The 21,896-nt window shown below is 39.6% G+C and overlaps 1 protein-coding gene across 1 annotated transcript in view; it reads right to left on the bottom strand.

Moving 5' to 3' along the window:
* LOC119701596 (intraflagellar transport associated protein) overlaps window positions 1–21,896 on the bottom strand; it is an 80,440-nt gene that overhangs the window by 10,385 nt on the left and 48,159 nt on the right. The window lies entirely within an intron of this gene.

The raw sequence follows: 21,896 nt of genomic DNA, 5'->3' as shown, positions 1-21,896 counted from the left end.
AGGCTCCTCAGTTTCAAGGCAAAAGGGATTGGTCATGCTTACATTTTGTCTCCTGAGTAGACTTTCTATGTGATAGAAAACTGCTCACCTAAGAAGCTGGCAAGACCCATTTAAGGGCCCATCTCTATGCAAACTTCTGCCTGTCCCTGTACAACATCAATCCAAACACACAATAAACAAATCTCAAATGAACTTTGTATACAGAGAGTTGACATGGATGCACTAAGTTGCTATCCATTCATCTTTCTCCCTAAAAGTCACTCCTTTCCAAGTTTAAGACTTTGATATGCAACTTCTGAGGAGTTCTATTGCAAAGTAGTTAATATTGGAGGTTTGTGTCATTTAATTTAATGTCACCAAGTTCTACCCATTTCTCCAGACTCATCTCTCTCTCTCAGAGTGCCTCTCTCTCTCACTTCAGTCTTGCAGCCTTTGAAATACACACCATTAAATGGATACTGTCATGGGATTTACTCCTTGCAGTTTGTCCCTGAGGTTTGTAATTTTCAGTTTTATAGCAACCCGGGCATTCTGCGTATCCCATGATCCTACTCATATTCTAGGAGAGAAGCTCCTTACAATTTTTCTCTTTTCTGGATTATTAGAAGTCCACAGAGAAGCTAAGCCACTCTAAACTTCAAAGGGTCCTACTTTAATGAAAAAGACAGCACATGAATAATGTAGGCTACATGGTGTAGAAATAAGGACCAATGACACTACTGTAAACTATCTGCATACAGCAGTGTAATAAAACAAGGCAGGAGCAAAAGGACTTCTGTGTTTTGTGTCTGATTAAATTGGTTTTAGATACAAAATATAATGAAGTCATAACTTTGTAATATTCTGACAAGACACTATGCTTCTTGCAAGAAGGTCAAATTATGTGCTTTTCAAAAGTGGTAGGGCATTTTGGAAGACTTTGTTTTTCAGTACTCATCACACACATACAGAAATGCAGGGCACTGCCACAGCAAAAAGCCTTTTAGAGGTCTAACTGCCCATGTAAATATAGATGCATGCCAAATCACTAGGTAACACTTCCTACTATGAGCCACAAGCCTGGATAAGTTACCTTAGTTTTTAGGAAACACATCTCTGAGAGCTCTACTGCAGCTCCAATTTTCACCCCTTATCCCCAGAAGCCTAAGTATTGAAACTGTATTGCCATCACAAACATGTATTTTTGTTGTTAAAAAATAAAATTTATTCTCAGAATGTGTTTCAAAATTGCCTGGATTAGTGGCATGTGTTTTTGCTGTGTATATGAATTCATACTTCATATGCATATTCCAAAGCACACATTTTATAAGCAGCGCAGTAGCTTCAACACTAATTTATCTTTTGGTTTTTCTTATTCTTTATCACAGAGTGAATTACACAGTTCAATGTATGCTGAAAGTCAAGGCCAACAGTGTTTGTTTACAACTTGGTGCCTTCTGATACTTTTTTATCTTTGACCCCAGGCTTTTTAAACTTGTAGGGCATCAGTTCATCCCTTTGATATGTGTCTTCATCTCCCTCAGCATCAAACAGAAGTTGGCTGTGCAAGCAGAGGAGACAGTAGGCACTCTATTTTGGCAAATGCTTTTTTTTGCATTCCCAGGGAAGACTGTGATATATTCTGAGCCCTCTGGATGTCACAAGCTCAGCAACTCTGACAAATAAAACATAGCAACAATCTGACGTGAATTTTATAAAGCCACTAGTAATGTTCATCTTTCAGCTTTGTGGAAACACTCAGATATATAGAAAGGCTCCTCGTGTCTGCTGAGGAATAGTTAATAAGCTTGGAACAGATAAGGAGGATAGGCTAGACTAAAGCTGTCTCTCCTCAGTGCCTGAGTGTCAGTGTGAAGATGGGAAATATTTCATGTGCTCAGAAATAATAGTCCTCCTTATGAGCAGCAAATTTGACCTCTAAGTTTATGAACAGCTCAGGTCTGAAAAACAGATAAAAATTAATTATGTCATGGGATAGATCAAGCTCAACAAACTAACTGCTGTTATCTCGGGAACAAATATATTGAAAAGGCATTACACCTCTCTCCCAAAAAATTGCTTCAACGATCTGCTACTGTGTTGTGCACTTGAGAACACCACAGACAAAACTGTGCATTATAGAGCTCATTACTCAGGTAGTCAGAGCACATGGTGAGCAAGATCCTGCCTTTTCTTCCAATTTCCAGAACTTTGGCCTGGTGGCAGCTCCCTGATTTCTAGCACAAAGTTTGATTTAGCTATATGGGCATATAAATTCAGTGTGATGGCACGGAAAAGACCTAATTTTTATTCAGCTTCACTGCTTCAGATCAGGTATAAGCTTTTTTTTAAGTGATGTTACCTCAGAGCCAGGCACTCAACTTTCCCTTTTTCTCCTCTATAAAAGGCATGTTCTGAGTATCCTCACATTCAGGGAGAAGCTGAGCCCAGAAAACAACTCTACTAACCACAGGGCTCTTGTTGAGTTTGCTCTCCCCCTTCTCATCTCTTTTTCTGCCTCTTTCTCTTCTCTCCTCACCACCTCACCACCTTGGGAAAAAAAAAAAAAAAAAAAAAAAAAAAAAGAGGGGGAAAATACCTTAGGCAAGAAAAGGATAAAAAAAAAGTGTTGTTTGAGTTTGGAATGATTGAAAACTGCCTTCCTATTTAGATCTGCTAAAATAAATAAATAAATAAATAAATAATAAATAAAGCCCACCTCCAACTAATAAGACTGCTCCAGGAGCTGTTTGATAAACATGCAATTTGTCTATGCAGGATGACAAATCTCCCAGGAACAGATGCTGCTCTTCTAAGCACTGTATAAAAAGTTGCTTTATCTGCTTAATATTGTATCTAGATTTAACCTCTCCTTTGCAACAGACAAAATTAAACAGAGTAAATCTGTCCAGGGATATGAGCCTATTAGTAATCCCGATCTCCTAACTGCTGGTAAAATACAGTTGTGTTCCTTGACACATCCAGTTCCATTCGCATTATGGAAAGCTAATGCATCAACTTGGCAATAAAAATGCATGGCATTCTGAAATGGATGTACTGGATGAATGAATTCTGCTGGTTCTATGCACGGTCTCCATGCAGTGCTCACCTGCCCTTGCTTTTTGAAAGGGTGGGTAATATAAATTGCCCCATGTTCAGCAGCTCAGTTTGCAAGACTCACAGAGAGTAATTAACTTAAGTGAATTTATCATTTTAGAGACATCTTCCTATGCAGAAATCCATTGTTTTCTGGTTGGTTTTTTGTTGGGTTGTTTTGTTCAGTCTTTTGTAGGGCTTTCTTCCTTTTAAGGTGGCAGGATTTAGGATTTACAGGATTCAGTCTGTTAAGGTAAGACTATGATAGGTATGGGACAAAGCGGTGTTATATCTCATAATAGTTCTAACTGCATCTGCATCAGTAGGTTTGTACTGCTTCTGTGGCAGAACTCCCCAGCCAGGCACTCCCCAGAGAGTCACAAGAGATCAATTTTGAGTGCCATGAGTACCAGGAATAGTGTCTTTAAAGCACCAATTCCAGAGAGATGTTCTGTACTTCATTTGTTTTTTCAGGGGTTGCCTTTTACTTTGATTACTTATTTGAGCTTTGCCCTGCCAATTCATAAGTAGCAACTAATTTTCTTTTGTTTTCCTGATATGCTTATCCCGGCAGTATCTTTTATCCCTTACCACAGTTACATTTTTCACTTGCTTTTCCTGAGAAGATGTGTTAAATTAAGCTCTATTAGTAATCAGATGAAAAACTAAACTTATAATTAAAAATTATTCTCATCTCCTCCCCAAGTCCATTAAAGGGGATTTTTTCCTCTCCTATTTGTTAAAGAACTATTTGGTTTCTAGACTTTATAGGTACTTCCAGTCACAGCCAAGATTTGTTGATGGCAAGCGCTGAACCCAGCTATATCTCTTCTTTCCATTTATTGTCTCACCTTTCTTGTTCATAATATTCAAGCACATTTAGGGATTGCAATCTACAGTATGGGGAGGAAAGTCAAGTTACACCATGGCATCCAGAATGCCTAGATAGCCTCTACAGGTCAATTCAGATTGCCCAGCTTTATCTCTCATACTGCCACTTTTGGGAAGGGTTTTGTGTTGATGTAGCTCCTAATTTTGAATGCTCCATCATTAGGAGGCAAACACAGAAGAATGCTTCATTTTCTGCTTTCCCAGGCCATTAATCATTGTCACAACCAATTGCTCATTTTGGGGGGCCATTCCCAATCCTCCACTCAGATCATCCACAAACCAGACTTAGCCACCACCTTAGGACTGTTCCTTGTGCCTTATAGAGACTTTATTATCTGAAGCAAAGCCTGGGATTATTATCTGTATAAATTCAGGCAGTAACTGCACTAGGTTATACAAGGCGGGGCTTATTTATAAAGAAGAGTCTCTAACATTAGATTTGAAAGCATGAAACTTACCTGCTCACTCAAAAGGTCTAACAGATCTAATGATTTTCCATTGCAAATGTCCTTCCTTCCTTCCTTCCTTCCTTCCTTCCTTCCTTCCTTCCTGCCTTCCTGCCTTCCTGCCTTCCTGCCTTCCTCTCTCCCTTAATGTCTTCACCACAGCTACACTTTCCCTATGCATTGCCATTAAATATAGAATAAGCTGTTCTTCCCAGCAGAAAGAGAACAGATGTCTTTAGAGAAGTAGGTCAGAGGTTCCCTTTCAGAACAGGTCTTTGCAGGCTGGCAATGTCTTTGCCCGTTTGGCTGTACCCTGGCACACGCCACAGTACAAAGATGGTGCCAGCACAAGGGCTGCCATGCTCCTCAGATGGTTTCATTCCTGCAGAGCCAGATCACAGAGGAATGGGCAGTGGGATTTCACTGTCCATCTGCTTTTTGGCTTCACTGTGGCTTCCAAGGCAACACAGGGGGTTACACTCTTCAGCCTACACAAGGGCTTCACTCTCATTTCCCAAGCCTACTTGACAGGTGCTGGGATGGCACATTCATGGAATCATTTTGATCATAGAATCATTTAAGAACATCAAGTCCAACCATTTATGCAGCTCTGCTGAGTCCCCCTCTACACTATGTCCTTAAGTGCCCCATCTACATGCTTTTTCAATATCCCCAGGGATGATGACTCAACCTCAGAAGCCTGTTCCAATGCCTGATCTCCCTTTCAGTGAAGAACTTTTTTTCCTAATAGCTATTCTAAACCTCTCCTCATGCAACTTGAAGTCATTTCCTCTTGCTCTACCACTTGCTACTTGAGAAAAGAGACTGACCCCACATAGCTACCACCTCCTTTCAGGTAGTTGTAAAGTGATAAGGTCATCCCTGAGCCTCCTTTTCTCCAAGCTAAAAAACCTCAGCTCCCCCAGCTGCTCCTCCTATGTTTTGTTCTCATTTGGAGTCTGGGAAATTAACATTTAGCCATGGAGATTAGATCAGTTGATTAAAGCATGCTGCTAAAAACAACTGGGTTTTGGGTTTGATCCCCATTTGGGCCATTCACCCAAGAGTTGGACTTGTTGAATATTGCAGGTCCTTTCAAACTTAGAATATTCTGTGATTTCAGAGAAAAGTCTGTGGAAATGGTTAATCAGTCCCAATCCTGTCAGTGAGCTGAGTGTGAATCACAGACTATACTGCACTTATTTTCATACAATTACTTTGGACCATAATGGCCTTGGCAGGACAGTGAGATGGGCAGGAGTGCAAAATATAATTTATCAGCTGGAAACTGGATGACAAAGCCACACAACCCCACGTGTTTGGTTTTTTTGCACATTTTGTTTCCACTCTAACCCTACCCATCAGTGACATTTCCCAGTGACACTTTTTGCTGAAGCCCTCCATCTGCTCTACCCGCCCACCAGCTCTGTCACAGCCTTCACACCCATCTGTCCTTACATCACTGTGCCTTTCATTGGACTATGTCAAATGTAACTATTTTCCAGAAAGGATAAGAGCTGAATTTCAGTCATCCCAGTTCAGCTTTGTGCCCAGTTACCAAAAGTCCCATTTTTGTGAATGTTCCCTTCTTTTTGACTTAGAGCTGGATCTGAGACAATGACTGAAAAAATAGCTTACAAATATCCTTTATCCTTTTTTTTCCTCCCCATGCTCCACCCTCTTCTCTTCTCTTCTCTTCTCTTCTCTTCTCTTCTCTTCTCTTCTCTTCTCTTCTCTTCTCTTCTCTTCTCTTCTCTTCTCTTCTCTTCTCTTCTCTTCTCTTCTCTCTTCTCTCTTCTCTTTTCTCTTCCACACAGTACAATGACAAACCTGGGTTACATAGTATGCCTTTCTAAGTACCTAAATTTTTCCTAGAAGGCTGTTACAATTGCTGAATAATCTGAGAAACAAACCATCTCTGATTAGTAAAATCCAATAGCACATCTTTCACTCAACTGTGATTAATGCATAAGACCTTGTGTTTTCTAGAAGGACGGATTGGCACTCAATTGATGTGTGTGCTACTGTGTGTGCAGCCCATGCACCATGCTGCAGTACAGGCTTTTCCTTTTGAAATAAGCTTTGCTCCAAGTAGTCCATGAGTGAGAAATGGGCTCTTCAACACAGGCTGCCACCACTTCATCCAAAAGAGTGTGCCTGATAAACAGTGTTGTTTATGACACATGGACAGAGAGGGACCTCCTGGAATTCAGCAAAGGCAGGGGCAGGTCCTGCTCCTGGGGAGGAACAACCCCCTGCACCAGCACAGGCTGGGGACTGAGCTCCTGGAAAGAGACTCTGTGGAGAAGGACCTGGGGGTCCTGGTGGAAAACAAGCTGTCCATGGCCAGCAGTGGCCAAGAAGGCCAATGGGATCCTGGGGTGCATTAGAACAGCACTGCCAGCAGGCCGAGGGAAATGATCCTGCCCCTCTACTCAGCCCTGGAGAGGCACATCTGGAGTGCTGTGCCAGTTCTGGGCTCCTCAGGACTAGAGAGACTTGGAGCTCCTGCATGCAGTGGAGGGCAACAAAGATGATTAAAGGACTGGGGCATCTCACCAATAGCTTTGTGTAAGTACAGTTTTAGTGGTTTCCTTTTCTGTTCATGATTTACACATCCATCTGTTTTACCAAATAAACCATCACACAAGAGACATGATATGAAAAATTCTAAGGCCTTGATTATTTAACCAAAAGTCTTTCAGTAATTGTGATAAACTGTGGAACATTACAGCATTCAGAAGTCATGTCACAGGGAGTACCTTTGCACCCTTACATGAAAGATCATTGTACCATAAAATATTATAAAACATGTAAGAAGCCAGATGTCCTGACTCCTACTTGACCCAAACTCTGTGTCCTTATTTATGACTGCCTGATTTCTTTTTGAGGCAGAAAGATTTTTCAGAGGTTTCTGTAAGATTTGGAAGGAGAGAGAAATATATACGTTAGACTGAAATCCTAGGTCTTCTGCAGGCTGTGAACCCTTTTTGAAAATAGGAGAACCTCCATATTTGTTTTTTAGTGTCCTTGAAAGGGTGCAGATTTTTTAGCTACTTGCAGAGCTGGCTTCAGTTCAAAAAGAAGAAAGAATCCTGTGGCAAACGAGTGGTGAATTAACACACTTTACCACCCGCTTGTGCAGAATAATCACAAAATATCTTTCCCGGGGGATCTTCTGAGATTAAGATTTCTCCCCTCTGGCTCTGACTCTCTTTCTCCAATTTGGAGATTGTAGGGAAGGTCACCTCCTTCCCATACACCTTATGCCTCATCCATATGGAAAATCTAGTTCCCCCTATTATCTCTACTGTCTTTCAAAAACATAACTCCCAGCATTCCCTATCTTTTGCTGCATAGTTTTTTATTTGGAGGGAAGGAGGATGATGAAAGGAATAGCAGGGACATTTTACATACAGCCCAGTTATTTATGCATAGCCCTATCCACAGTGGGGTATCTGTTGGCACCTTTTATCATGTCAGCAGAACCACTGGTAATCTAAGAGAGAGGAAGAAAAAACAAGGGCAGTAAAACTAGGAAATGTCATTCATAAAATTTCCTTTTCATGTGGATGCTGCTTTATAGGATATTTCAATCCCCTCAAAATCAATCTGAGGACAATTCAAAATAATAAAGGAATATGGCTCAATTTCTGGCTGTAAGATAAATGACATGAAAGAAAAGTTCTGAACCTAAGTGAAAGGAACAGAGACAGTATTGATACCCTGGATATATTTGAACAGAAACAAAAAGGACTGAGGTATATAGTTATCTCTCATAGACTGATTTTACAGGAATTGAAGGGATCAAGTAATAAAATATTTACCTGAAGCAGTTTTCCTTTTTCTTAGCAGACAAAAGAGAGATAATTGAAATAAAAGTTCTTGAAATAAAGTTCTCTTCCAGTATTTTTCACTATCACTCCTCAAGAAACAGAAGGAATGGGTGGATAACTACAAACTAAAATTCACATGAACCACAAATTGTGGAATAAATGCTATGCAGGTCTAGAGTGCAAAGATGCAATTGCAGATGATGATTCACTTCATAATGAATATAGTCAAGCATAATAAGATCAAAAATTTATACATCAGAAAATTAGCATAACTAATTTAGCTATATCATTTATTGGTCAATTAAATTTGGGAAAATGACAATGCATTTACTGAGTAGAGGATAAAAGAAACTAATATTTTTCCTCATTGTTAATGTCACCTCTGTGAATGACATCTAATTTCACAAATCATGTAAGAAGCAAATGGATACCAAAAGCAAAAAGTGTAACCATATAACCAAACCCAGAGGCTGTTCCAAAGTCGAAATGCCTAAAGGGTCTTTAAATTGCACCTGTAAAGCCCTGTCTTAACTCATTAATGCAGATACAGATGTCATACATAGCTGGGTCCATTAGTATGTCCCTGTAGCCTTATTATGAAGAACAGCTATTTGATCCACATGGCTCTCTTCCCCCTGTGTGCCAGGAGAGAGCTAAGGAAACATCCCCTGAGGATGAATATAAGGCTTTGGGGTGTTTATAAGCCACTAGGAAAACTGAAAGCCATCCAAACAAAATAGGATGGGGTCTCTTCAGCAAACCTTGCCCAAGTGGTTACAGCAGGCTTTTTCCTACCCAAGAGGGCTGAGTGGTTCCATCAGTACGATTTGGAGCAAAACACTGGAGAAGTGACTCACTGCAGAGTGAGCCCCCATTCCTCACTTTGAGTCCTTCTCCCCATTTGAGCCTCCTTTCTCCTCCTTCTGCCCTGCCTACAGCCCAGTGTCACCTTTAGTGTTCTACACAAGGCAGCTGGCCCCAGCTGCTCCACCAGCACTGTCTCCTGAGGCAGGAGCACAGCATCCCCAGCTGAGCAGAGAGCCTCTTCTGGGAGAGCCCTGGAGCCAAACCTGAAGGAAAAGCACAGCAAGTGTAGGGATGCAGCATAATTAAAAATGGCAAGATTCAGTGTACCATGTTTCTTTGACGAAATTGAACAAACAGAACATCAATAGGCATAAATTAATAAAAGATATGTAATGGATTTTCATCCATAAATATATATGGCTCAAGTCCCTTTATATATCATCCCCAGATTCCTCAAAGAGCCTTCTGCATCCGAAATATATACAATAACAACTGAAAGGGGTTTAAAGACAGGTTAAGAGTTACTCCAAGGAGAAGGATGCAAAAGGAAATAATGAGGTAAACAGGCTCAACTTAAAGTTTAAAAGTAGGTTTTTTTGGATGTTCTTCTTTATAAAACTATCAGGCAGCATGGATATCATGAGGTTACTGTGGGGAAAAGAAATGAACCATCAAATCTCTCCAGATTGCCAGAAGCAAACAACACTTAGCACTATTGTCAGTACAGTTTCTCCCTCGTGGCTTGAACAATGCTTGAAAATTATGATTAGATACAATTGAAACAGTCAGTGTACACAATAAAAGGCATGAGAGAAGGCATTGTTAGGAAAAAGCCAATTAATGAATTTTCTAACAGTGAGGTAGCCTACAAAAGGTAGCCTTCAGAGTGCATTTAAGAGGAATATGACCTTTTTTTCTAATATGAACAAAAACTTTTGACATATATTTTGAGATATATTAACTTAATGACAGCTGTGAGTGCAGGATATATAGAATTCTTTAATTGGTGAGGAGAGAAAAACAATTCATAAATGACTTTGACTGAAGGGACTTCCTTGAATCTTGAGTCCTAAAAGGGGCTGGTTATAAACTTCAGACCCAACGTTTGACATTAGCCAAGGTGACTTTGGTTCATCCACATGCAAGCCAATTTAGCAGCTAGTGCTGCTCCTTACTAATGTCCTCTAAGTCCTCAAAGCAAAGGCAGAACAGAAGACATGGCTTTTTTGTGTGTTTTTCAATGCATGCTAGAGATATGTGCTATGAAAGGATAAAAAAGGAACTAGAATGTCTTCTATTTTTCCCTACTATATTTACCAAGAAATTATCTGGGAAAATTATAAATAGCTAATTAAAAAATATACCACACACATAGTTAGTGACTAAGAAATGCATCATTTTAGTTAATGGTTTCCAAGGAATGTTTTGCTAAAAATGTAGACTTTCCAGCATATAATACACTCCTATTCCATATATAGCACTTACTTTTCTGCTAGTTACAAGGAAAATAGTTCCTGTTGTCATAAGTTCTAGCTATTGTCAGTTGAAATAGGGAATTAAGATAGAAAACATTTCTGTTTCTTGCAGTCTTTTTTTAAATTATGCATACAAAATTTTAAAACTGCATTGTTTCCTGAAACATGAACAATCACTGTCTAAGTGATTAGTGAGATTTAATACTTTTATTTTTTTCATATGCATGTTAAGAACATCTTAATTTTATCACAGCCATTGTGGTTGTCTTTTCCAAAAGGGGTTTTTGAGAATATTATCTGACAAGAGAGCCTGTATTTGAATGGCTAAGTATACGATTTCACTCTAAATAGAAACTGTGGAAATAAAACTATAAGCAAAGACCCTGTGAGGAATCCTTTCTTGACTTCTCATCCTTTCTTCCAGTTGCTGTGTGATGATTTCTGTTCCAAATTCAAATGGAGAGAAGTCAAACAAGACTGCATTATATTTTTCTTGCCCCTAAAATCACAGTATGTTTTCAACAAATGAGTTATTTTAGACTCATATGAACTACCAACACTTTCAGAACAATGTAGTGTGCATTTCAGTGTAGCAGGCAGCATATGTTCTGTCTCACAGAATGGCAGCTACCTCTGCAGACTGCCAAGTCCCATAAATTTAATGGAGCAGCCTACAGAAAGCAGGATCCTAATGGTTATATATATATATAGACAGAAATTCATGGTGCTAGAAAGGCCCATTCAATCATCTAGTTGGACTTCCTGTATATTGAGGGGCTCTTAAATTTCACAGTGTAGCCCACTCTGCAGGAATAAATACACAGCTAGTCATCTTTATCACCCATGGCAGTTTGCAATGAGCTTCAGAAGCCGCAGCAGCAGAGCCTGCAGCGTGCAGGGGGCAGGACTGCCACAGCTCCTAGGATAGAAGGACAGGGTCAACCAGAATGGGTGCTTCCCTCTAAACCTGAGCCTTCAAGCCACTTTCTGTCACGCCTTTGCTGCTCTCACATAAAACTCTGCATGTTGTGGGCCTGCAGCCACAAGGATATACAGACAGACTAGCTTCTTCTGCAGCCCAGCAAGATGTAGCACTTGAAGGTAGAAGTCCTGGGGTGAAAATAGAGTCAGGTGCCATAGGAAGAGACAGTAAGATGGCAGGTCTGTATTTCTGATGGTGGAATTTTTTGGGATTCTGATGGCCTCCATTAAGCCTAAGGTTACTACTGGTGTCTGCACAGGCTGAAATTCGTGTGTGCCAATCACAGCAAACAGTAAGGCAAGAGATGTCAACACAGAAGACTTCAGAGAAAACACCTGACTTGAAGGTCAACAGCTTTACAGTGTAAATTCTAGTGTGGGCACAGAAAACCCACCAGGTTTAGAGTGTAACCAAGAAACCTACAGTCTTTTGAAGCTGACTTGGACCACAGATGAGTATTGAAAAAACTTGTGGTCATGGTTTTATGTGTGTGCCTGAGGGGATAAGGATGCCTTTCCCAAAGATCACAACATGCAACAATTCATTAGGAATGCACAGACTCAAAGACACTGAGTTGCTTTACCTTTTCTACTAATCTATATTGCAGAAATGGGACTTGGCAGGATGAGACATGGACACTTGATTTAAAATGTGGTAGAAACTCACTTTGAAATACTATAATTTGATGTGTGACACCTCTAACATTGGAACAGACTAAGATTTGCTGAGCTCAGCCTCCCGTGCTGTTTTTGATTGTAGGCATAGCTGGCCTGTTCTGATTTATACAACTGTCCCTACCAAGACAAGTACATGTATACTTGTATCAAAGACAAGCTATCAATGCATAGGGGTCCATATATTGAATACATATGCTATATTCTGTCTTCTGACACTACAATGCCTTTTTCTTCATATTTTGCATTCATTTCCCTTCTTCATTAAGCTTGCTTTCCAGATAGTTGGTTAAGTTAATGTGTTTGCACTTGGCTCGTACATTAATCTCTGCAAACTACATGACATTTTGCATACTGCACACCTTGTCATAAATTATTGCTTACTTTGTAGTATGTATAACTCTGTATTTCCAGCTACCATAAATAAAGGTAAAGCAATGCCTCAGCCACTGCTGCCTCACAAAATAACGTTGACAGAAGGAAGCTATTTGCAAATAAAGGAATAATGAAGATTTCTTTTCAATCTAATGGGCATTAGGGAAAATATTTTAAAGTTCAGCAAGTAGTTGGAATTTTAATATATAAGTTTACTAACACAACTCCTAGAGCTGGCCACGAATTCTAAGAAGGATAAGAAAATGTCACTGTGCTATGAGATAAGGAGTCACTTAATCTTCCCTGTCTTATTCCTTCCTTTGTTCAGTTTTCTTTTATTAACACAAGAACAACAGGTTTCTGTAGGTTTTGAAGTATTCTTATTTATCTCTCTTTGCTGAAGTTCAGTTCTGTAGTTGAAAAACTAACTAGCTGGGGGTTCACACAGTGTCTGTCACTCCTTACAAACTGCAGCAGTGATATGAAACAAAACAAGGAGCTTTTAATATATGCAGTGAGGAAAGTTAGATAGACTTTCCCTACCCTTCAAACTGAAGGCACAGCACACCACTCCCCGGATGCAGATTACCCCAGCCTCACTGATCCTCCCTCTGGAGTTGTGGAATCTCAGAGTTTGTCCTCATCAGGAGGATAAATTTTCTAGAATCACACCATGTTCCAGTGGAAAAATTAAATTACTCAACAAAAGCTATTTTCTGGCTAATTTGAAACCCTTCCATCATCAAGCAAACAAGAAAACTGAATTCATCCTGACACTCTTTAATTCAGGCATACAGTGGTAAAAGGCAAGAGTTGCAAGCAAAGCCATAATGTCTTCTGGACACCAACAAAAGCCTTTTCTTCTCATCACAGCTGCAATAAGATCTGAAATATTCTTAATGTCCAAATGGCTGCTCTCCTGTCTAATTTCTTGTGCGCTACACTTGCACCACTGTCTGAAGGTCACTGTTTCTGTTTACCATTTTTTTGAATTCCCACAAAAATGTAGATTGAATATAGCTCTTGTAGAAATCTGCAGCTGTGAGCCCAGAGATGCTCAGGTGAAAGATGCTCAGAGGAAGTTATAAGTGTTTGCTGGGAGTGGCGCTCAAAGCTTTCACTGTGGAATCAAGTTGTAGTAACAGTAACAAAAACCTGTTCAACACATTGGGCAGTTAAAGAAGGTCATGGGAGATCTGCAGTTTTGGATGCAAGCTTGTATGTTCACATCCACTGAATATTTTTAAGCCTTTTTTTTTAAATATTAGGAACACATCTGCAAGGCAGGTGTAGTAAGACCGATGTAGTGTAGAGTGACATTGCTAAGTTTAATACTCCAGCAGTGAAAGTCTAGTCCAAAAAATAAGGAGGAGCCAGGGGCAGAAGACTTCTTGCCAAGTTGAAGAATGCTACTTACCTGCTGTGACCTCCTTGATGTCTGCTCTGTATTTTCCTGCATTCTCAGTGATACATTGATTTGCCACGCTGCCAAGGTGTGGGATAAATTTGGCACGCCCTTGCTTCTCACCAGTATTGACGCAGTGGCTTTTCTTACACTCACTTTCCTGAAGGAATGCCTGTCCTCAGCAAAGATCTACTTCCTCCCTTTCTTGGTTCAGCACTGGAATTCAACCAAAACTTTGTTTGATTCTGTGGATTCTCCCACATAAATTTCTTTTTATCTCAGAAGTCAATTATATCAGTTAATCATAAAGAATCTGGCAATATTATGTGATGTATGTGTGGGGCAATATATAAATGTCAAATCTTGTTGCTGCAGGCTAGAAGGGAAATGTTGTTTATGAAATATGTTTTAGGAACTGAAAAGGCCAGAGCATTTCTAGGCTGGAGTTTACCAGCAACTTAAGTGCTCCTATCCCTGAAATTCAGGTGACGCATAGGCTTAAATCAGAGTCATGACATTTGCAATCATTTTCAAGCAAATACATGTGCCTTCAGAGATAACATTTAAAGAAAACAAATACTTAGGCAATAGATTACTCTTTCTGTTTTTCAAATGTTTGGAATGGCAAAAATCTTCTATTTCAAAGACACCAACAAGGCCTTAATAAATTAAATCAAGAAATTAAGAGGTTTTATAAATTAAGAGGTTTTATATTACCGTGGAAAAAATTACATTATTTCTTTGTTATTGTTCAAGATGTTATTTGTTAAGGAAGCCTACATTTTAAAGGGACAGGATAGAAGGCTTGACTTCATGCTGGGCTGGATTTCTGTTATGTGGATAATGTCAAAGTCCCCATTCTTGACAGAAGTCTGGTGAACACCCAGGAGACCTGGTTACTGGCAAATCCCTCCTCATGTGAATTTCCTTTCCCTCTCTATTTCTGAATTTTATCTAATTCATGATAATTCTATTTTCAAGGGAAAACATTGTCCTCTGAGTGGTGTTCTGGCCCTTTTCTACATTTAAAGCACTTCCCAGCATTGCCACCAGTAAATTTCACTATCAGACACATTCTTTTGTATTAGATATTAATTAAAGAAAAAATGGGATCATCATGTGGTAGGCAAGGAATCTGGCAGGGAGATCAAAACCACTGGTTTTATAGCCCACAAAGTAAAAACTAATATTTTTTTCAGTAGCAACAACAATGTTGAACATGAGGGCAAAAGCATGATTGCTCCTGGAACTGAGAATCTCAAAATAACAGCTTCTGGGGAAGAAAGAAACCCCCAGTGATCGCAGTAAAGTGAGCCAGATACACTTAATCCCAGAACGGCAACAAACAAAACAGATTGAGTCACAAGCTGAGCAGTAAGGATTTTTAATAAATTTTCAATTTGGAAAATATTATATGACTGCAAACAGAAAGATAATACCTTTATGGAAGAGGTTAAACCACATGCTACGGCTGCTTCACTACTCTGACCTCAATAGCACATTAGAACAGATTTTTGAAGTAAGAGGGGGGGGAATGAGGTCTGCATTTTCTTTAATAGGAACTTATTTTCAGGATAATAGGTTAATATGACTGGACAAAACATCTGTCATAGAACAGCATGGAAAATGTGGGAATATACTTTAAGCATCTTGAAGCTCTCCTATACTGCTGCAGAAGCCCAGACCACCCAAAACAAGTAGCTTCCACTGGGAAGTAATGAAACATGAAAAGGAAGTTCCCCAAAGACAATGAGATCTCAATGGTGTTTGCTACAAAACAGATTGCCCAGTGATTGCAGGGTAGTAGAGAAAAATAAAGTGAGATAATCAGGATATTAGAGCCATTGTCTCCACTAACCATTTTCTAGCCTGTGTCACTGCCTATGAGGACAAACTGCGTTTAGTTTCTGGGCAGGCTGGACAATTGTCTGCCTAAACTGCTCTGTGTTTTTTGCTTCTGGGGGAGCTTATAGCACATCTGAAACGCACACAATTAATCCCTTCTATGGTGCACTTCATGGAAGTAGGACTTATTTCAACATGTAAATGTGATATTCACACTTTTTCCATTTGCTGCTCCTGCAGAAGGGAAAATATATGATGTACTATGGAGTTGGTTGCCTGTTACCATCAAACCTTGACCAAGTAAAATATTATCAGGGTAGGAGAATAAAGCTATACCATCTCTGAACTAGTGATGAGCATTAAATATCACAATCTCTGTAACTTTCTAGCCCTCAGTCAGTACTCCACAGCGTCTGCCTTTACTATCTATAGCTACTGCATTTCTCTTCAGCATCTTTCCCTTGCTGAAATACTTCTGGCTGCTCAGCGGAAATAAATCTGCACACCAGTGAAGCCTTGCTAAGACTCCCAGGGACTTAAAGCCTTGACTGCAAAAATAACACTTGTACTGGCTTTTAAAAAAGGTGACAGAAGATGATGCAGAAGATCACCATGCCATTTATGCAAAGTGGCAAAAGCACAAGTTTTTTAGAGCAACTGGCAAATGCTTGGGCTTTTAGCACTTGTCTGAAATTAGCAAACAGATATTTTACATGTGAGATTTTTACATGTGAGAAAACAAGCAAAAGCCAGCAAGACTTTTTTTAAAGGATCTTAATATCCTTCTTCCTAAATTACAGATGTTTAGCTTAGCTATTTCTCTGCACTTCACGGATGACAATTTTTACAGAGGGATTTATCATTTTCTTACTAGAAGTGTTTGAGTTTGTTTCTGTCATTTTCAAACTCGATTTAAAACCAAAACAGAAAAATGAAGGTAAACTAAATCTCTGAGGGAAACAGGGTGGTGCATTTCTTTGCCTAGTGACTGCAGGCAGCTGAGCCAAGGGCTCCTAATGAAATTTCAGTGCATTGTTAATCTCCAGCAGTGTGGGCTGTAAAGCAAAGAGCACAGAAAATCACACAAAGTAGTACAACCCGACACACTATTGACAGGTGTTGGCAAGTGGAGACTTGGCAGAGGCTGAATAGGGAGAAATGAAATGAAATAAAATAAGCACTGGGTATGGGAGCTATCATAGCATTTCTGAGGCAGAGAACATGGCAAATCACAAGAATCTTCACCAGCAACCCAGAGAGGGTGGGTAATAGGATTGAAAGATTAGGAACTGTGTCAGTCTGGCCCAGGGAGTCAGTGGCACAGACAGCAGGTCTGGTTTGTGTGCACAGGTTGAACTGGGACCTTTACAGCTCCAGCTGAATCACTCAAGGACAACACATTTTGAGAAAATTCATTACCATGGCTATTTCTTCTTATTTCTCTTTCTAAGAAATATTGACAGTAGAAATAATGATCAGAACATATGGTCTATGTTAGACATTTGAAAAATAATTGTATGGCACTTAAGTTTCCTCCCTCAATACATTTCTGAAGGTCTTCAACTCAGTTTTTGGATGCAGGGAGCAGCAAGACATACCAAAATCCTGATTAGGAGTTGTTGGCCAATTTCCACTCTAATTTTTCCACTACCACTTAAGCTATCCCTCTTATGAATAAATAAAGAAGACACTGAATTGTACCACTCTTGATCTTCATCCTGGAAATGCACATCTAAAAAAGGTCTTAGACACTGAAAAAATTATCCGGTAATCTCTCTGCTATTGCTGCATCAATTACTTCAAGATATTTTCAGTGGTTTAGGTGGGTTTTATTTACAGTAACCTTAACAGGAACATGATACAAATATTTGTTTTATTCCTAGTATTTTGTTTTGCTGATCTTTGTGAGTATGTGTTGCTCACAAAAATTAACCTGTACCAACCAGTTTGAATGCACTTGTCTCCCAAGAATTCAATCTAAGCAGTTGGTTGAACGTGGCTTACTTGGAGTCCTTGCTCCCACACTTTGACATTTGCTTTTTTAAATTTTAGTTTACGGTTGTGCCTGATAGAATTAGGAGAAGGGAACAAAGCACGATGTTGCTTGTTAGCTGAAATAACCTGTATTTTCCTTCTTGCTCTATAAGAAGGCATCTTGGCATCCTGCAGCTTTGTTTTTCCTCTTGGCCTCTCCCACTCAGAGAGCAAGAAAGCAGTGTGGAAATAGTCTGGGGATACCTGCTGACTTCATTGCTCCTGACATCAAGATCTAGAGTTGAATCCAGACTCTTTTAGGAGAAATAGAATAACCAGGCAGTGGCTGATACCCTGTCTACATCTAAAAAGCTGAAACAATAGAAGGAGAAAAAAACCTCATTCATCTTGTGCTGGTGGGATGGAAATCAGATTAGCCATGACAGGCACAGTGAAAGATTTGTCTGCCAGGGCACAGAGATCATTAAAAGCAGAGGAACACTGGGGAAGACTGTGGCTTGGGAACTGAGTTGCTAGAGCTGCAACAGCACACCAAAAGCAGGACAAATGTGAAAGACAACAGCCCCAGGGACCTGAAATACTCAGCAGTGTTGCCTTTGTAATGCAAGTACTCTCCTACTCGTCTGCCTCTGAAGGGCCCTCCTGTCAGGCTGAACAGAGAAGAAAGCCAGAGGTACATGAATCCTTGGCTGCTCTGCTGCAGTGATCACTGAAGAGTTCAGCCAAACCACACAGGCTCTCAGGGTTTTGTGCTAAGAGCCATCCATGGCCACTGAACCCAGGAACTCGCGTGTGCCTGGAATTTCTGCAGCTAAAGAAAAGTTTCCTTCCACTTCTTTGAAGACACTTAGGAAATCTTATATTTAGGCTAGAGATGTTTTTCAAAGAGAGAGTTCATGGCTAGCTTGTTTAAATAGTAAAGCCTTCTTTTGAAAGCAAGAAACCTTCAGTTTCCGATTTCTCTGCGTGCCTGATGGGTAGAGGGTTTTATTATCCTGAGTGCTCCTCTAAGGCAGGTGTACTTGGTTTATGGAACGAAACTAAATTGTCATATTTTTTCCAATACCAGCTACATTATTTCTGCAAAACTTAAACTGCATCTCTGTGCCTAGGATGCATGCAAATAATACAGAAGTGGTAAAAAGAAAGGAAGAAAAATTATTTTTCCTATACCTTACTCTTTATTTTACCAGAAAACACAATCAGTGCTACCATGTATGAGTATGATATTCCCTGGGTAAAGCAGCAGTCTACTGCATCTATCTATTTATTGCACAGTAAATGAATATGGGTTGGATAAATGCCACATGAGAGCTGCTCAGGAGTGGTGCAACATTGCCACCATGTGCTCTGCACTGAGAACTGGTTTTATGGAGTCGATACAGTTACCCTCCTTTCTGAGTTATTTTTGAGAAAAAGTACAAAAAAATTAAGGGTAAGTAAGTAATTTCTCCCATTAAATTTTTTTGTTTTACTGTGGATTTAGGCACTGGGAAACTATGTCTGGAGCATTGGCCATCAGCCACCAGTCTCTTTACAGAGTCAGCCAGCAGGCAGCACACTTGGGAGTCTCTTATTGGTCTGTTGTTCTCGTGGGGCACAGGAATTGCATTAGGAATTAATGATCCCAGGCTTAAGTGAAAAATTCAAGAACTGAAATAGATCAGGAGGGAGTGGTTTTTTCTAAAAATACCATAGTTCTTTAACATTTTTGCTGAAACTGCCAAGCAGCATCTTTCCTGGAGTAATCCAATGAAAATCACATTCTAGTTACACTGGGAATGATAAGCCATACATGATTGACTTTCAGGATCACTGACATTTTCAATCACCTTTGACACAACCTTGTTCTTCTTCAGAGGGACTAGGTCTTGAGTAAGTCTGATGCTGATCTCAGCGCTAATGGAATTCACAAACAATCTTTGCCTTTCAACCAGACTAGAATGTGGTTTTTTTCCCTCTTGATGAAAAAGGCTTAACATTAAACATAGAGCCTTAGTGCAATCAAGCTACAGTAGAGTGAAGGCATGCTCTTTTTGGTATTTTTTACTGAGAACTGGAGAAGCACATAAATGTATAGCGTCTGCAATGGTAGGAAAGACAACTTTAAATAACAAAGAAGAAATAAGATTTTTTCATTTCTTAATCTCAGTTGATGGGGAGGTAGAGGGCTACATTGAACCATTCATGCCACAGTTGGAAAAAGCCAATATGTGATTGTATCAGCAGTGTGGATACATTTACTGACCACACACAGTCAATTAAGCCTGACCACCACGTTCAAGGTCACTGAAGCCACAGTCCTCAGCTAGTCCAGAGGATGGGCAGCAAACCTGCTGGAACCAGGAAGGGGCAGGTACTGAGCTGGCCCTTTCACCCTATAGACACCCTCAGTGAGCCCCAAGCATATTTGAAATGTATCCTCAAGGAAGTGAATCTTTACTGGATTAACTGGACCAAATTGCACCTCTCTGCCTAATGCCAGGCATGTCATGCAGCCATGTTCCTGGCTTTGCCTTTCTGGTCAACACTAAATATTTTTATTGGTACACAAGGCTAGAAAGTGCATCTGACAGCACTCCTTGCTTACTGTTGTTTTCCAGCCCAATTCTGTCACAATTCAAAATGTTAGTTATGAAATCTAAGACTTCTAATTAAATTAAATCTCTAAATAATGAAGAACATACCAAATCAGAACTTACCAGTCCTGTGGTACAGAGCACACATCCACAATTTTGCACCTCTGAAATTAATTTCTAGTACAGATTCTCCTTCACACTGCTGCTAGAAATCTTCATATCCCATCTCAAGTGTTTCCATAACCACAGTTACTAGCTTCCTTTTATAAACTAATCCTATCAGCTGGCCCTTCTCTAAGAACACAGAAAGATCAGAGAGCATGCAATGACAGCAGTGTTCCTCTTTTGTGCACCTTTTATTTTTCATTGTTTATGGCCTTAAGACATTAGAAAAATCTGTGAAAATCTGAGTTTAGACAGTTATGAGTTAATTCATAAGACATTCTCTGGTGATGGAGTCTTTCTTTTATTACTCAGCTCTTGGATATTTGATTCTACAGCTCACCAGAAAAGACCTAGCCCACCATGAAAAGCAGGATGCATGAAAAGCAGGATGCAGGCAAATACATTTCCAGTAGAAAAGATCCATCAGGGAAAGAGATGTGACCCAGTTGTACTAGTTCAGCAATAACATGTCCAATATCAAACAGACATATCAACATCCCTAATGTTATTTTCTTTCTACAATATAACATCATTATAAGAACATGCATGATTTGGAAAAAAAAAATCAACTGTGTTGCTCCATGTCATATGTAGAACATTTAAATTAAAATTTTCATTTAAAAATCCTATTCTCAGCAAACACAACAAATGTAATTTCTTTTTCAGCTTGAAGCAAAAATTGGTTTCAGAAGCAGCTAGTGCAGTACTACAAATTTGCTATCAATTGTTCTTAGCTGCACATGATTTTGAGGATCATGTCAGTACATGGCTAACCCTCCTCATTTCAGTCCAGGACAGAAAATACATCTGAAGCCTGAATATTCCCAAAGTAGAGTCTCTCTTAGGACTTGAGGGTTTGAGTTCAGTCTCCAGTGGGGGTACAGGCTCTGAACTTTCACTGACTCTCCACTGAAATGGGCTTTTTGTTTACTCCATTCAGCCTCTCTCCTACATAAAAGGGCCTAATAACTTCTTTGTCACATGCTCCATGATGAATGGATAATTGCGTCAACCCAGCAAGAGCATGACTCACTAAGTGAGCAATATCCATTTTCAACAGGGCAAAAAATACCAGTGTAGACCCACTTAATTGTTCCATGATACAATTTAGTACTGCTATAGCATGTATTAAATTAATTAAAAGACTTTCCTTCCCGTCAAAGGTATAATCAAGGCAATTTGCTTCCAAACATGTTCAGAAAACTATGCAAGGAAAGCTTTGCAATATGAGCTATTTTTTCATGTGGAAATTTAATTGATTTTCTATAATTTTTCCCCTTTGGGATTCAAATGAAGCTTTACAAAAGTTGTTGCTCTTTTACGTGTAATTGGTCCACTTGAACTTT

The sequence above is a fragment of the Motacilla alba genome, chromosome 5, assembly GCF_015832195.1.
Source record: "Motacilla alba alba isolate MOTALB_02 chromosome 5, Motacilla_alba_V1.0_pri, whole genome shotgun sequence".
NCBI lineage: Eukaryota > Metazoa > Chordata > Aves > Passeriformes > Motacillidae > Motacilla > Motacilla alba.
Note: the sequence above shows the minus strand (reverse complement) of the source record. Positions and strands in the feature narration are given on the sequence as shown.